The sequence below is a fragment of the Xenopus laevis genome, chromosome 2L (assembly GCF_017654675.1).
Source record: "Xenopus laevis strain J_2021 chromosome 2L, Xenopus_laevis_v10.1, whole genome shotgun sequence".
Classification (NCBI taxonomy): Eukaryota; Metazoa; Chordata; class Amphibia; order Anura; family Pipidae; genus Xenopus; species Xenopus laevis.
Window position 1 is genome coordinate 63,276,782 of NC_054373.1, and position 15,985 is coordinate 63,292,766.

The 15,985-nt window shown below is 40.8% G+C and overlaps 1 long non-coding RNA gene across 1 annotated transcript; it reads right to left on the minus strand.

The window, feature by feature from the left end:
• Positions 1-1,069: 1,069 nt before the first annotated feature.
• LOC108707702 lies at positions 1,070-1,853 on the minus strand. Its single transcript, XR_001934307.2, has 3 exons — positions 1,810-1,853; positions 1,206-1,275; positions 1,070-1,092 (listed from the first exon to the last, which is right to left on the minus strand). It is a non-coding gene; the product is annotated as an uncharacterized LOC108707702 (long non-coding RNA).
• Between the last annotated feature and the right edge of the window lie 14,132 nt (positions 1,854-15,985).

Here is a 15,985-nt window from a genome sequence, read left to right on the forward strand (position 1 = left end):
TTCGAGACTTCGACTTTTCGGCACTTCCGCATTTCGGCTGTTCGGGACTTTGCAAATGGCCGCACTGCTTCGGCACTGTCAAGGGGGGCCGGCTCTTTCTAAAGTGTAGCACTGCCGGGCCCCCCTTCAGGCCTGGGACACTAGTCCCCCAGTCCCCCCCTGATGGCGGCCCTGATTATGCCTGTATATGTGGTGCTGAGGCAGTGATGGTGTTGGATTCCCTGCTGGGTGATGTTGTGGTATTGTATTTATCACCATTAGTATGTATTTTCTCATCAAAGGGAGAAAAAGACCAATCAAATTTAATTATCTAGTGGTTGAATATCCAAGAAAAGCATCAGAGACCGTGATCAGGGAACTTACATTCTGCAGCCGCAGATACTCCAGATGCTGCCTCCATATTTGCTGCTCTGTTGGTGTCTCCTGTGGAAGAAGAGAGTCAATGTTAAGCACTGCTTTGCACCAATGCCATTATTGTGCCCATGTGGCCCCTTAAAACAAAACTCCATGCAGTGTCTGTACATAATGACATTTTTGTTGCTGGTGAAGATGGCACTTAGGTGGGTGACTTTAGATGCCCCTCAGGGGAGCAGGACATAAAACGAATAATAATGTTCCTAATTATTATAGAGACACACAGTGAACAATAACCTCTCTTATAATAATAATAATAATAATAGTGACACTTACAGGAGACAGCGACACATCAACGCAGAGGGTGGCATGCTCCCTCTTGAGCACTTCCTGTAACATAAAGAAATTAACAGTGTGAGACAAGAGCTGGCAAATTAATATCATTTATTCCATACTTATCTAAATGTCTATTCTCTATTACTTACCAGATAGCATGTCATTATCCAGTAATGGATAATGTTCCCATTGATCGTGCTCGGGTCCAAAAAGTAGAGCAGTATAAATTGATCTCTGAAAAAGAGAAATCCCAGTGTTAATAAAACATTGCTATTTTCCACCCTTATTTCCCTTGCACTTACCCCTGGCGCAATAGCAATTTATTCCCAACATGTAATAAGACCATTTTTGTTTATACTTACAAGTTGACGTTGCTCCTATATTGGACCCGGTAGTGATGTTCTGCAGGGAAAAACACATTTCCATTAAACACTGAGCTAAAGGGGGAAAGGAATTCTCATACAATAAAACTAACACTGCAACCTCAGCAACTGATAAATAATATAGGATTTTACCGTAATAAGAGGCGAGGGCCTCAAAATCTGTATCCTCCACCCTGAAATCCTCCAGGACGGAGTACAGTGACTGTAAATGAAAGGGAAGAGCATTAGGGACATAATACTAAATGCTACTCACAGTCAGTCTGGCTTTGAGGAGAATAGAGACAGAAAAGGGTTTCTATGGTACATACATTTTTTTCTGAAAAAGGAAATAAATGTAGTAATTCGATTCCCTCAATGTCGGCTCCCACCTATGTAGAAAAGGAAGCAGTGCAGACAGACAGCTGCTTAAGGGTTAGGGCACACGGGCATATTCAGGGAGATTTAGTAGCGGTGCTTAGTTTTCAGAAGTCGCCCGAAGTTTCCTCGTGAGGCAACTTTGGGCGACTTCGGAAAACGCAGCGCCACGAGTGCCATGCTGCATACATTTTTTTCATTTTAGCAGGGGGAAGCAGTTTGGGGAGATTAGTCGCCCCCAAAGAAGAGGCGATTAGTCGCCAGGCGACTAAATCTCCCCGAATCTGCCCGTGTGCCCCAACCCTAAGGAGAGGTTATATAAAAGAGTGATAGGGAAACAAAAGTTCAGATGAGAGAGTGTTTTTTTTCACTGAGGCATTACCAGGAGTGATGGAATTCTCTCTGTCTCGTTCATCTTCAAAGCCTAAAGATACAAATGGACATAGTCATACAAAATGAAGTCACAGTTAAAGAGGCTGTTCACCTTTAAATAAAATTTTTGTATGATGTAGAGAGTGATATAATTTGCAATGGATTTTCAATGTTTCTTATTTGTAGTTTTTGAGTTATTTAGCTTTTTTTTCAGCAGCTCCACAGTTTGCAATTGCAGTAATATAGTTGCTAGGGTCCAAATTACCCCAGCAACCATGCACTGATTTGACAAATAGTAGCAATAACAATAAATGTGTAGCCTTACAGAGCATTAGTTTTTTAAATGGGGTCAGTGACCCCCATATGAAAGCTGGGAATAGTCAGAAGAAGGCAAATAATTCAAAATATTAAAAATAAACAATGAAGACCAATTGAAAAGTTGCTTAGCCCACTTTAAGGATAAACTCAATTTGATAATGGTTAATGAAAGACTTACCAGTATACTTATAGATAAAAATGAGAAATCCAAGGAAATATGGTAACCGTGGTATCGATATTCCTTCCCAACTACAGAAAGGAATATTGTAATCACTATATGATAGCAATATATGTCAGTGTTCATTATGTTACACTTTATACTTTCTCAGATGTGGAATAACTAATACTTAACAGTTGTATTTCAGGTAATTCCTTCAACTGTAAGCCCATAGAATTATCTTTTATTATGATACTTAAGAGTCCTCGAGGAAACCACTCTAGAGCATGCAACGCTCAATAGAAATGTTTCATAATACATAATATGCTGTCAAAGTTACTTTCGGTTTATTTATTTCTTTAATCGGCCTGTCCATTGGATTGAGACAGGACTGACTCCATCTCTACTCTTCTTTCTCTTAAATCCTTTTCTCCAAGTAAATACTTGATGTTATTACATAACTGTTATAACTACTTATTTTTCTTACAATGTTAAAACTCAATAAAAACTATTGAAAAGAAAAGTTGCTTAGAATTTGCCATACTATAACATAATAAAAGTTAACTGAAAGGTGAACCACGCATTTATTTCCTTATCTATATTATCCCATTTGTATGAAACATTGTTCCACTCCGTGACAAAAGCCCATTATTAATGCTGTTGATGGCAATGGATTGGCTTCTTATAAATACAGTAAACATATGGGCTGATATGGACAATAAGAGTAGAAAGTCCAAACTAGCCAAGGTACGGATTTGGGTTACTTTTGGCGGGTTTGTGCCATATTTTTCCATATAAAAAGATATGACCAATGTTGGGTTCATATATTCTCGCTCCTCTTCCCATAGGATTCTCGATTAGGGATATAGGATTCTGGACCACAATGAGTAATCCCTCTTGGATTTGAATAAATACTTACTCAAATTGAGCCTGGCCCCCAAGTTCCCCTGGGGCCTTATTTGAACCAATCAGATTCACTCAAGTTATTAACCAGACGGCTTTATTTGAGGTATACATTAATACACAATATTACAATACAGATTAAATAATCGCTCTTATGTCCCAAAAGCTTGTGAGGACATGGGGGAACAATTAGCAATAGAGCATGTTACAATTTAAGCACTTCTTCTTCCTATGGTCCCATGGTATGCAGTCATCATCCTTGTTTTAGTATAATTGTGCCCCTCTGTCCATCTAACATCAGCACAATAGCCAAATAAGGTGCATCTGCTGTATCAGCACAGTGTCCAGAATGGGATCTGTGCTGTGGGGATGTTTCTGAGACTATATGTAATGTTCTTAGCCTTGCACTAGGAATACTTGTGACATGAGGCAACCAATGTATTCTTTGTATTCGTTTTATCCCCCTGCCCTTGATTCATGATTACTGATGGCAGTGGTGTAACTAGTTGTAATTGGGCCCCACAACAAATTATTTTTCTGGCCCCCAAAATTTCCTAGTCACAGTCCTCCATCCCTAGCAAACCACCCTCTGCCCTCTCGGAGCATACCTACTTCATGTGGAGTGGGCAGGGCAAGTGAGCGTCAGGAGCGGGTTGGAGGTCAGGATCAGAGGGGGTCTGGGCTGGCTGGCCCACAAGGGCTGGGGCCAACTGGGTTTTTCCCAGTTTATTGAAATGTTTATTAATTGGGGCCTTTTAGGTCTGCTATACCTCCTTGGCCCCCCACTGTAGTTATGCCCCTGGTGATGGGTGATTCTGTCCCCTTTCGTGAAAACAGTGAAAATTCGCAAAAAAACATATTTTGACATATATTATTTGTTAAGGCATTTTTTTCAATGTGCATAATGTGCTATTTGTGGGCTACTTTTGAAGTGCCTTTTGGCTAGTTTTGGGCTGGTTTTGAAAATTAGACCTGACAACCCTGTTCCAGCCTGATGTCAGTAATACAATTTGGCAGACCTGTTACACAAACCCCCATAACACAGGGAACCTCCTCTTTGCGATAAGCATTTAATGCCTTGTCAGTCTCTGTTTTTCTCTATATATATATTAAAAATGAGTTTTTGAGCATTCGCACGCATGAAATACTGAGGGGGCCACGCTGTGTCTGTCAAGAAATCCTAAGAGGGGGGGTGCGCATGCGCGAGCAGGGCAAGATGGATGCGCCTTGACTCTGCTCCGCAAGTATCCATGAGCTCCTAACTAACGGAAGCCGTTCCGACACATTGTACCTGCGCTTTTGTAGTGCGGCGGATTAGAGGCGGCAAGGCGGTTTCGTGAGTGGCCCGCCGGTGTGGAGATTTTGTCCGTGGAGGCGCTTGTAGAGGCGCTTTGGGCTCGGCTGCGTGACCTCGAGGCCTAAGAGGTGGACTTCCGGCTCCGGTCAGCGGCCAGTTAGCGCTTGCTTTGGCGCGGACGGCGGGTGGTTGGAGCGATCACTCCCGGTCCCCTTTCGGCTCAGACGACCGGTGTGGGTCCCGAGGCTAGGACGCTGCGAATTCCTCTGTCCCTAGAGGTCTATGCTGACAGGAAATGGCAGGCCGAAATAGGAACGCCAAGGCTGGCCAATCCTCTGGGCCAGGTAAGGCAGTAACCCCACAACGCACAGTTACAGATATGTTAAATACATCTAAAAGCGGCTCAGTATCACCTGTTGGGAGGCCTATGACCATGGAAACCCCTGAAAGTCAGGAGCCAGGGCTACTAACCCAGAGCCAGCAGGCATTGCCCATGGAAGAAGTACTCCTGGGTAAAATTAAAACTTTACTACAAGGGGAATTGGAATTAATGGCCTGTAAAATCTCAGCGGACCTTGCAAAACAGGTGGCTGAAATGGGCCAGAGGATTGCTGAAACAGAATCTAAAATGGATGATTGCATAACGGTCCTTGATGCACATGAGCAAGATATTGAAGCGATCCAAGCCCAATTAAAAGAAGTACAAGATAGAATTGAGGACTCTGACAACAGATCCAGACGCAATAATATCCGGATAAGGGGTCTTCCGGAAAGCATTACAGATCTTAATACAGCAGTCACAGAGCTAATGCAGGCGCTAGTTCCAGATCTTACGCCAGATAGGCTAGAGATGGATCGAGTTCATAGAGCCCTCAGACCACGTAGGCCAGAGGACCCTCCACGTGATATTATACTCCGTCTTCACTTCCATCAAACCCAGGTGGCTATCTTAGCAGCTGCACGCAGCCATAGTAAGCTGATTTATCAAACATTCCCTTTTCAGCTTTATGCCGACTTGTCTCCCACAACGCTACAGAGGAGAAGGAATTTGGGCCCGATTACAAGAATTCTACAACAACGTAAAATTGTATACCGTTGGCTATTCCCATTCCGTTTGATGTTTACCTACAATAATAAGCAATATTCAGCTTCATCACCAGAAGAGGGCCGTGATTTACTTATAAAACTGGGTCTAGAGGATGCCTCATTGAAAGAGATCCCAAAAACCTCTAAGGCTTCACGGAAGATTTTACCAATGTGGGAAAGAGTAAAAGGGCCTGTATAGTACTATCCTCTATTCCAGTAACCAACGCTATGTATGGGCCCCAACTTCTACTAAGACCTGGGATTTAGGCCCATCTATCTGTTAAGAATTGATCCTGGATATCATTTGATAAAGGCTTATGTTTAAGAGAGGGGGAAGAGAGGGGGAGGAAGGTGGGGGGTTCGCCCCCCCCCTTTTCTTTTTTTTTTTTTTTTTTTTTCTTCCTCTCTTCTCCTCTCCCCCCCTCCCTTTGTTTTATTATATTCCAGAGCTTCTATTGTAATTGATTAGCTCGGAGGCTACAGGCATGGAATGGAAATTATGCGAAGGAACCTTTGTCCTTAATTTGTTTAAGGGGTACAATAGGTCGTGAAATAAGTAGCTATCAAAAGCTCTCGATACGTGGGGCTTTCCCCCCTGTTAGGAGGGTTAGTTGGGTGGGGCTTCTCTAGTGTTAGGTTGAAGTCCCAAGCCTTCCCTCCACTAGATTTTTGGGATTATTATAAAGTATTTGTGGTTGAGTTATTAATAAGCTGGATGTATGTATGGTTTATATTGTTCTTGTGGTTTTTTTTTTTTTTCTATTATGCCTCAACTTGCAGGTCCAACTTCAAGAAAGGAAATGTATAGTACGTTCTTTGTATTAGGATTGTCTGGCATTGCCCTAAAGGGTTTGATACTTAGATGCCTGTCTTGGCCCGTAAAAAAGTGTAAACTGTATACCGTTATGTATAATAATGTCAATTAAGATACTTAGTCACAATGTTCAGGGGTTTAATTCACCGGTTAAAAGAACCAAGGCTTTTGCCCAATATGCAGCTTTGAAAGCTGACATTGTTTGCTTACAGGAGACTCACTTTTCGCATTCTTCTCATCCTAAATATTTTCATAAAAGATACCCCAGAGTCTTACTAGCAACGAGTACTACAAAAACTAAAGGGGTCGCTATATGCTTCCATGCTAGCTTATCAATTGTGATAGACAAGGTTATCACGGATCCCGAGGGAAGATACGTTATAGCTAATGTCCACATTGGGGACTCCCCTCTTACTATAGTGTCTTATTATGCTCCCAATTTACACCAGTTGGGGTTTCTAACTAAGCTGTTTGACTCTTGTAAGCAAAATCAGGTAGCCCAGATGATCTTATGTGGTGATTCTAATATGGTCTGGAATACACATCTAGACCATCTATCTCTTATTGATAGGGGAAATACTTGGACTACAAATAAGCAGGTTGTAGAATTTAGGAATCTCCTAAGTTCGTCAGGACTTGTAGATGCCTGGAGAGAAATTAATCCGGGAACCCGTCAATTTTCCCATTACTCTGCCCCTCATAAGGTCTCTACTAGAATAGATCATATTTTTATTACCTCTCCTATAGTCACATCACTTCAATCAGCTAAAATGATTAATATTGGGTGGTCTGACCACTGCCCGGTATCGATAGGTCTGTCCCTTGCTTCTGCCTCCGCTCCGGGCCGGCAATGGCGACTCAATGAGTCTCTCTTGAGCTATCCCGAGGTCGTGGCAGAAATAAGGGAGAATTTAGAAAGGTACTTTCTTGAAAATGCTTCCTCTGTGGCAACTGAAACAACATTATGGGAAGCCCACAAACCAGTAATTAGGGGGGTATTTATCAAGATAGGTTCCCAAAGGAAAAAAATAAGGGACAAAGCGGTTAATGTGTTGGTTAAAGAACTTGATAGGTTATCAGAACTGTATATGAGTAAACCTACAGAGGCCCTTTTATCCCAGGTGCAACAAGCCCAAAGGGATCTAGATCTTCTCTTAACATCTAGGGCAGAGAAAACCTTGAGATGGGCTAAACATAAATTATATAGCTCCCTAGATAAGCCAGGCAGGATGCTAGCTCGGAAATTAAACGAGAGGGATAATCCATCCCCGATACATAGAATTAAGACTGCACAAGGCCCTATATCAGGGAACCCACGGAAGATAGCTGAGACATTTGAGCAGTTCTATCAGAAGTTATATACCTGCCCGGGCCCGTCTGGACCTGAGGCAATACCCAAATTCTTTAGAGATTTTGAGCTACCTCAACTCTCCCCTGAGCAATCCTCATTGATAGAGGAAAGTATAACGGTGGAAGAAGTAGCATTGGCGATTAAGCAGCTTAAATCCAATACAGCTCCAGGCATCGACGGCCTTACCAATATGTACTATAAAAAATTTTCAGTTGAATTAACTCCATATCTAACTGACATGTTTAATGGCCTGAGAGAGGGACAACGATTTCGACCGGAATCTGTGCAAGCTAAAATCTCGGCCATACCTAAGCCGGATTCTGACCTATATGACTGTAAAAACTATAGACCGATTTCGGTCTTAAATACAGACATTAAGATCCTAGGGAAAATTATAGCAACACGGATTAATACTTTTTTCCCGTCTATAATAAATAAGGACCAAGTGGGCTTTGTTCCGGGGCGTCAGGCCTCAGACGCTATTAGACGTTTAATCCTGCTAACACAATATGCTGTCACTAAAGGGATTAAATCTATGATCCTTAAATTAGACATATGTAAGGCCTTCGATTCTTTATCGTGGGACTATCTTTATTACGTTCTCAGAAAATGGGGGTTTGGATCAAATTTACTGTCGTGGGTGACTGCGTTATATGATAGGCCCTCAGCTGTGGTCAACATAGCAGGCTCTGTCTCTAATCCATTTCAGATCTTCAGGGGGACGCGCCAGGGGTGTCCCCTATCTCCGATTTTATTTAACCTGGCAATTGAACACTAGCTATAGCGGTCCGTTCCAACCCAAATATTGCTGGTATTGAGGTAATGGGTCACCAACACAAACTTAGTCTTTTCGCAGACGATTTGTCCCTTACCATTTCTAAACCCCTTACGTCACTTCCAAATTTATATGGATTATTAGATAGATTTGGTAAAATTTCAGGGTTACAAATTAACCATAGCAAAACTGAAGTCTTAAATATTAATCTCCCCCATGATATGGAAAAGTTACTTAAACTAAACTTCGATTTCCATTGGCATCCTAATTATATTTCGTTATTAGGTATTAAATTGACCAGATCATATGATCACTTATTTAAATTTAATTATCCCCCACTGTTTAAGGTCCTATCCTCTCTTTTGGAGAAATGGAGCTCCCACCATATCTCATGGATAGGCCGTATAAATTCTGTAAAAATGACACTTCTGCCGAAATTGTTATACTTATTTAGGACTTTACCGATCCCAATTCCATCAGGACATCTTAAGAAGTTTGAATCCAAGGTATTAAAGTTTGTGTGGGCAAGTAAAATACCAAGAGTTAATAAAAATACTTTATTCCAACCTAAAGATAGAGGGGGGCTGGGTCTTCCCAAGCTATCCTATTATTATCAGGCTGCTCAACTAGCACAGATTCTTATCCTACATACCCGGGAGGATAGTCCTCATTGGGTGGCACTGGAAGGTGCATTTACAGGACCCTGGTCCCCTCTTGCACTTATTTGGAATCGAACAGATGGGAAATTTAAACAGACAAGCAGATGCTTACAGCATACCTTGAAACTCTGGGGTGCTGTTGGCAAACATATTCAGCTGAAAACTCCTGGAAGCCTATTGGCGCCCTTGTTCCAGAACCCACAGTTTCCACCGGGGTTACAAACATTCCGATTCAAGTGGTGGTTGGATAGGGATATTAGAACAGTGGGGCAATTATGTAACTTCTCAGGACCTCTGTCTTTACAGAAATTGATAGATAAGTTTTCGGTCCCTTTAACAGAAAGATTTAGGGCACAGCAACTGCATCATTTTGTCTCTACATATTGGCAGGTACAAGATGTGGATAATAGGGAGACATTTTTTGAAAACTGGTGCGCCCGATCCCCTAGAATACAAAAAGTGGTTTCTATGCTATATAACAAGTTTTTTGGGTCTTCTCCATCTTCAATGCTGCCCTATATGTCAGCTTGGCAAGAGGATATATCAAGGGAAATAGCCTTGGAAGACTGGGACCAGATTTGGAGTTCAATTAAAAGGTCATCTAATAATGTATCCTTACTAGAAACAAACTATAAAGTTTTATTTCGCTGGTACTTAGTCCCCACTCGTATAGCTAAATTTGTCAATACAGCAGACCCTAATTGCTTTAGAGGTTGTGGGGAGTCAGGTACAATGATCCACACTTGGTGGACATGTCCCCAGGTTAGGAGATTCTGGATAAGGATCTTCAACATGATCTATTCAGTCTTCGAGGTTTCCATCCCAAAAGATCCATTGTTGGCTCTCCTGGGTAAAAAACCTGATGCCCTCACTAATACCCAGTTTAGCCTACTTGGATTTATTTTACTGTCAGCCAAAAGAACGATAGCTGGTGCATGGAAGCAAAAACAAATTCCAATAGAGCCAGTTAAATCCAGAATAGATTGGATTATGTCCCAAGAGAAAATGATGAGCATCCTCCAGGATACTCATTCGAAATTTCTAGTAGTATGGAATCCTTGGATTGAATATAGGTATGGATCGGGAATGCCAGACAATCTTTTATCATTGTAATAGTATAAAAATACTTGTTTATGTGTAAATGTAAGCAGTTGAGGTGAAATGTATAGTTTGGGACTGTTTTTTTTTTTTTCCTCTTTAGGCACTAATAGAGATTCGATCACCATGATTAACGAGAGTTTAATAGTTAGGTCATAGAAACCCTAGAGACACGGGAGTTAGTAACATGCACCCTTTTCGGGCCTCTACTTGGGCACGAGTCTGAATTTTTTTTTTTCACTCTCACCTTTTATTCTATCCTCACATTTAATATAGATATGGGTCAGTTATATATGACCCTCTTAAGTTGTGGTTCACTTTGCTATGATACCTATAATAATTGCCTAGGCCCCATATAATGTCATTAGATAGGGGAATACGGTAACGTCACGTTAACTTGGTATTTCACTTTTTCTGTTCCCTCCCCCCCTTTTTTTTTTTTTTTTTTTGTTTTTGTTTTTGTTGTAAGATTAATACTATTCTGTAATCTACAGTATTGTGTCTTGTCCTGTTATTTGTGATTTAAAATAATAAAAAGATTGAAATAAAAAAAAAATAAATCCTAAGAGGTTATGATGTGTCGGTCTTGAAATGCTTGAGGGCCATATTTTGAGTTTTTTGTCATATTTCATTTCATTTGTATGTTTTTAATGCTGTAATAAGAATAGATAGAGGATAAAGAGCTTTCTTTTCTGTACAGCCACCATCCAGCTTGAACCGTTGTCTGTGCTGTTGTGTGTGTGCAAGCACCTCTTTATATCCTCTGCCTGTATCTCTCTTGTCTAGTTTGCAAAACCTGCTATCACAAGAAAAGCTTCAGCACCAGGGATTGCTCTAAGTACTGCAGAATCAAAAGGAGAACAGTCCTGAAAAGAAGTCCGTCGTCAAGTCTACAGCAGACTGAAAGGAAACCAGTGCAATGATGCAGTTTTTTTATATCTCAATCTGTATATTATGCACAGAATATTATGCACAGAAGTTTATTTAAGAAATTAACAGAATTTTTGTAAGCTCTTTTTATTGTGTTTTTCATATTTTAACAGCATTTTTTACTGTCTCAGATGCTGAATATGTTTAGGAATGACCACTAACTCATACTTTTATTTCCACCAGCAGCCCTGCTAGTGCTGCCTGATTCTACTGGATAATATACCAATAGGATTAGGGCATCTGAGTAGAACTAAATCCTAAAATCATTTTTTTTAATGTTACATGCAGAGTGGGGAATTGGAGAAATCTAAACTTCTGCTTTTCTTCTGAACTGCACTGATTATATAGGGGTTTTACCAAGGGTCCCCACACCTGTTACATTTTCTAATAATCATTTAAGTCAGATGACCATATGAGAACATTGGGACATCCATACATGTGAAAAAAACTATTCATGATGCAAACTTCACTAAATTGACTGCTAAACACCTTTTGCACTCCTTTCCTATGTAAACTTCCAAGAGATTGTCATAGATGCCCAACTGCTCTGACTTCTGGATCTGGTCCAAGCAATAATTTAGGAAGTTATCTTATTTGACCCCTTCTGTGTCACACACTGGCCAGACATTATACTGGCTCAGTCACTGACATGACTTGGGAAGGCACTTTGATTTCCTTGTACCTGATCTAAAGGAGCTCACATAAAGCAAGTGAAAAAGCAGCAGTGAAGCTTACAGCAGCCACCGGCCAGCATAGGTATAGAAAAACTATTATCGTATCAGTCTAAGCTAATTTAAAAAATAATCATAGTTTTCTATTTCTATTTTTTTTTTTTTTGCACTATCTTCAGTTTCTTCTCATTTATTTAGTAACTGACATTTCTTTGTCTTGTGCCAAAACACCACGACATCACCTACTTTTTTACATGGATGCCCCAAGTATTTAATATAGAAGAGGGTTCCCCCCCAACTATATTTATGTAGGAACAGTCTTATTTTTCATTATTTAGTTTATTTTATTTAAACAAATGTCCTACTTTTGCAGATTTGCATTATTAAAATAAAGAATGCAAAGAAAAAATGTCTGGACTTCTGGATGCTGTTTGTTCAACATTTATCATAATACATTCCTTTAAAATAAATCAAGGGTGAAAGTACTTGCTGTTTTTCATTTGCATATTTTACCCAAGGGAGAAAATGGATTCTTCTACAAGTGCATGATCCTTTATCCAGAAAGCTCTAAGTTACCTGAAGACCATTTCCCAAAGAGTCCATGATGCCTTATCCAGATTATCCCAGATCCCAAACATTCTGCATAGTTGATCCCATACCTGTATTTGGTGCAGAGATCATACATGAGATTCAAGCAATTAAGGCTGTGGTTGTCCCCAAGGAAGGTCACAAGTGTGTCTGATGTACTGGATCTGTTTTGAGATACACTTCGTCTTTGCCCCCATGCCATGCATATTTGTTGAAGCAGTTCTTCATGCTCTACTGCAAGCTTTAGTTTTAGTTGTTGCTTTGTGTCCAACATCAAGGCTCTTGAAAGAAACTAAACCTCATCACGTAATTGGGTTCAAAATCTATAGATCTATACCTTCGATAATGCCTGCATTAGCACATCAACTTTTTTTTCTGATGACCTGGGCTTAGGGGTCAACTCACAATGTGTATATACAATATAAAAGTCACAATAAAAGGCTGATATTCACATTACATAGCAGATATAACCTCATTTTTTTCTGCTAATGATTTCCCACAATGCCTAAGCTTAGCTTCTCAAGAGCAACACTGAGCATGTGCAGTGCCGCTGACATTTAAAGATGTGGAGCTACTGTGAAGAAACTTGAACACATGTTTCATTTATTTATAAGGCTGGAGGAGAAAGTTCACAATATAGAATGCAGCATATACTTTTGCACAGTTTCGGACTGGCCAGACACCTCTCCAGATATCTGTAAAAAAGTTTTCTTCCCGCAGCGCCATCAGCTCAGTGCCTTCTGCGCATGCGCCAGGCACCCAGACGCCTTCATGCTGGTGCGCCCGAGCGGCGCATTTGTGTGGGCGCACTTGGCGCATCACAGTAGGGGGCAGGGGGGTCGGAAGGGGCCCTGGACAGGGCCCCCCAGTCCGACCCTTGCTTTTGTAGGCTTTAGTATTCCTTTTAGAATGTTAAGTATGTCAATCCAAAAGAGTGTTTGTAATTAGGGTAAATAATTGAAATCTAAATTGTCAAAAGCTTCCTTACCATAGACTAGCATTGACTAGGAGACATAGGCTTCAGTGATAGTTAGGGATGCACCGAATCCACTATTTTGGATTCGGCCGAACCCCCGAATCCTTTGCGAAAGATTCGGCCGAACCGAATCCGAACCCTAATTTTCATATGTAAATTAGGGGTTGGAAGGGGAAAAACATTTTTACTCCCTTGTTTTGTGAGAAAAAGTAATGCAATTTCCCTCCCCGCCCCTAATTTGCATATGCAAATTCGGATTTGGTTCTGCCGGGCAGAAGGATTCGGCCGAATTCTGCTGAAAAAGGCCGAATCCCGAATTTCTGGATTCGGTGCATCCCTAGTAATAGTGATAAGCAAGCTGACCCTAACCTGTGCCAGCCCAACTTGAAACACTACAAATACTTAAATAACCTGTGCCTGCCATCACCAAAGAGAGCAGGGAGGGGCAGCCACAAATATATAAATTCAATTTGCCAGCAGTCTTAGACCAGGGCAGTTTGTTAGAGACAGCTAGAGTAGCAATGTGAAGGTTCCTGACCCGCTACCCAGTAAAGAGTCAACCCCAAGCATGCCAACCTATGCACTGTGTATACTTCAAGTTTACTACCCAAATAATTCTCACCTTGGTGCTGAACACACAGTGTAGTAATTGCAGAACACACAAATATATGCAGAATGAATGCATGGCCCATAGTGATATATTGTATCCTTATTTAAAAAAAAATATTGACAGTACAGAAATTTCACATTTGGATGAGGCCTATTTATTAACATTGCTCCATTTTCAGCACCACTTGCTGCACTAAAGTCCACATATCCGTATAAAAATGAAAAAAATGCCATGCAGCTGTATAAAATATCTCCGTTCTGGAATCTTGCAGCATTATGAGCCACAGTACATGTTGGGAACTGAGACAAGTATTGAGAGAGCCCTCTGCAAAGCTGACTGCCTGGCCATATTTAATGCTGCATGCAGGACTCTCTGGGAGAGATGCTATTGTAGGGGAATATGTGGACTACAGAGAGCCAGAACAGCATGAGGTGATCAGTTTCCATATAGTTGTTCCACAAGTGTCTCTGTCTGACTCATGAAGGTTTTATAACAGGTTGGTGAGCAGGCTCGGAACATGAATGGGAGTTTGCGGATGCCAAAGATTTTCTCAACATGCCGAATAAAGCAAAGTCCTTCACCTTACAGTGGTCCTCTGCAGCAATCACACACTCTGAAACTAGAGACAATGAAGAAAATGTTTGTACTAATATGCTGTACCTTGTAGATGAGTATATTTGTGGTTTCCTATATTATTCCTTCCTTGACATTATATATAATAAGGGCAATGACACATGGGGATGCTTTGGGTGCTTTTTGTGCCACGATTTCTAGTAACTGGTCACCCAAAGTGCCCAAAGCAGCCCCCATATGAATGTAAATTGCCTGACAAGTGCAAGTATCACTGCTAGGGACAGTAACCTGATAAATTGTACTGATAGGTTTCCAGGCAACCCCTGACAATGGTGACAAAAGTGCTTGTCATGGTCATTTGCACACACAGTTGTTTTGAGAATACTAGCAGTCCAATATCACTAAACTCATCAATCACTGTTTTTCGTAGAAATGATATTTCTACATGGCAAATACTCTACTACACCTACTGGTAAATTAATAGAAATCCAACAGACATAACATGCGTGCTGATGATTCTGTGTAATTGAATCATTAATCGAGGCTTGTTCCAAATAATAGCAGTGTTTAGTTCAATTCACAAGATAGGCTGTGCAAAATAAAACATGCTTCTAATATAGTTGGTTAGCCAAAAATGTAATCTATAAAGGCTTCCTGCTTTTCAGCTCTCTAACTCTGAGTTAGTTACTATAAGAGGGGGCACATGGGACATAACAGTTCAGTGAGTTTGCAATTGATCCTTAGCATTCAGCTCAGATTCAAAGGCAAACAGTTATGACTCATGTGGCCCCCTTAAGTCACTGGTTATTGCCTGGTAACCAATGAGTGGAAACCAAGGGAGATGAAAATCAGGAAGTAGTGTTCTGGCTATTATATTAGACATCCAGTCACTCCAGCCTTTATACATTACATTTTTGGCTAGCTAACTATATTAGAAACATTTTTTTTTTTTTTATTAAAGTTTTATTTTTATTTGCAGATAAAAAGACAAAGAAAAGAATTGTACACAAACGTGGTTCTAGATTTGTAGTCACTGGGAGTATCCCAGCCTACAGAACTGTTTAGACACATAATACTTACACATTGCCATCCGAACCGTACAATAAACAACAATAAACAGTTTTGATTCAAACCTTTTTGAGTACTGTCATAGTGGTGGACATATCATTAAGAGGGTAGAGGACATAGCAAATGAAACATCAAGGCGGGTAAGAGGTGGTCACTCTGAAGATAAGGTTACATTATAAGAGAGGTTATGTCATCCCTACCGGTGTGGGTTGAAGGAAAAAATGGGCCGTTAAGTGGGCAAAACGTTCCGGTACGCCATCCACGGTGTCCAGACTTTGTAGAATTGTTTCTGGGAGGCCATACGTAAGCTGG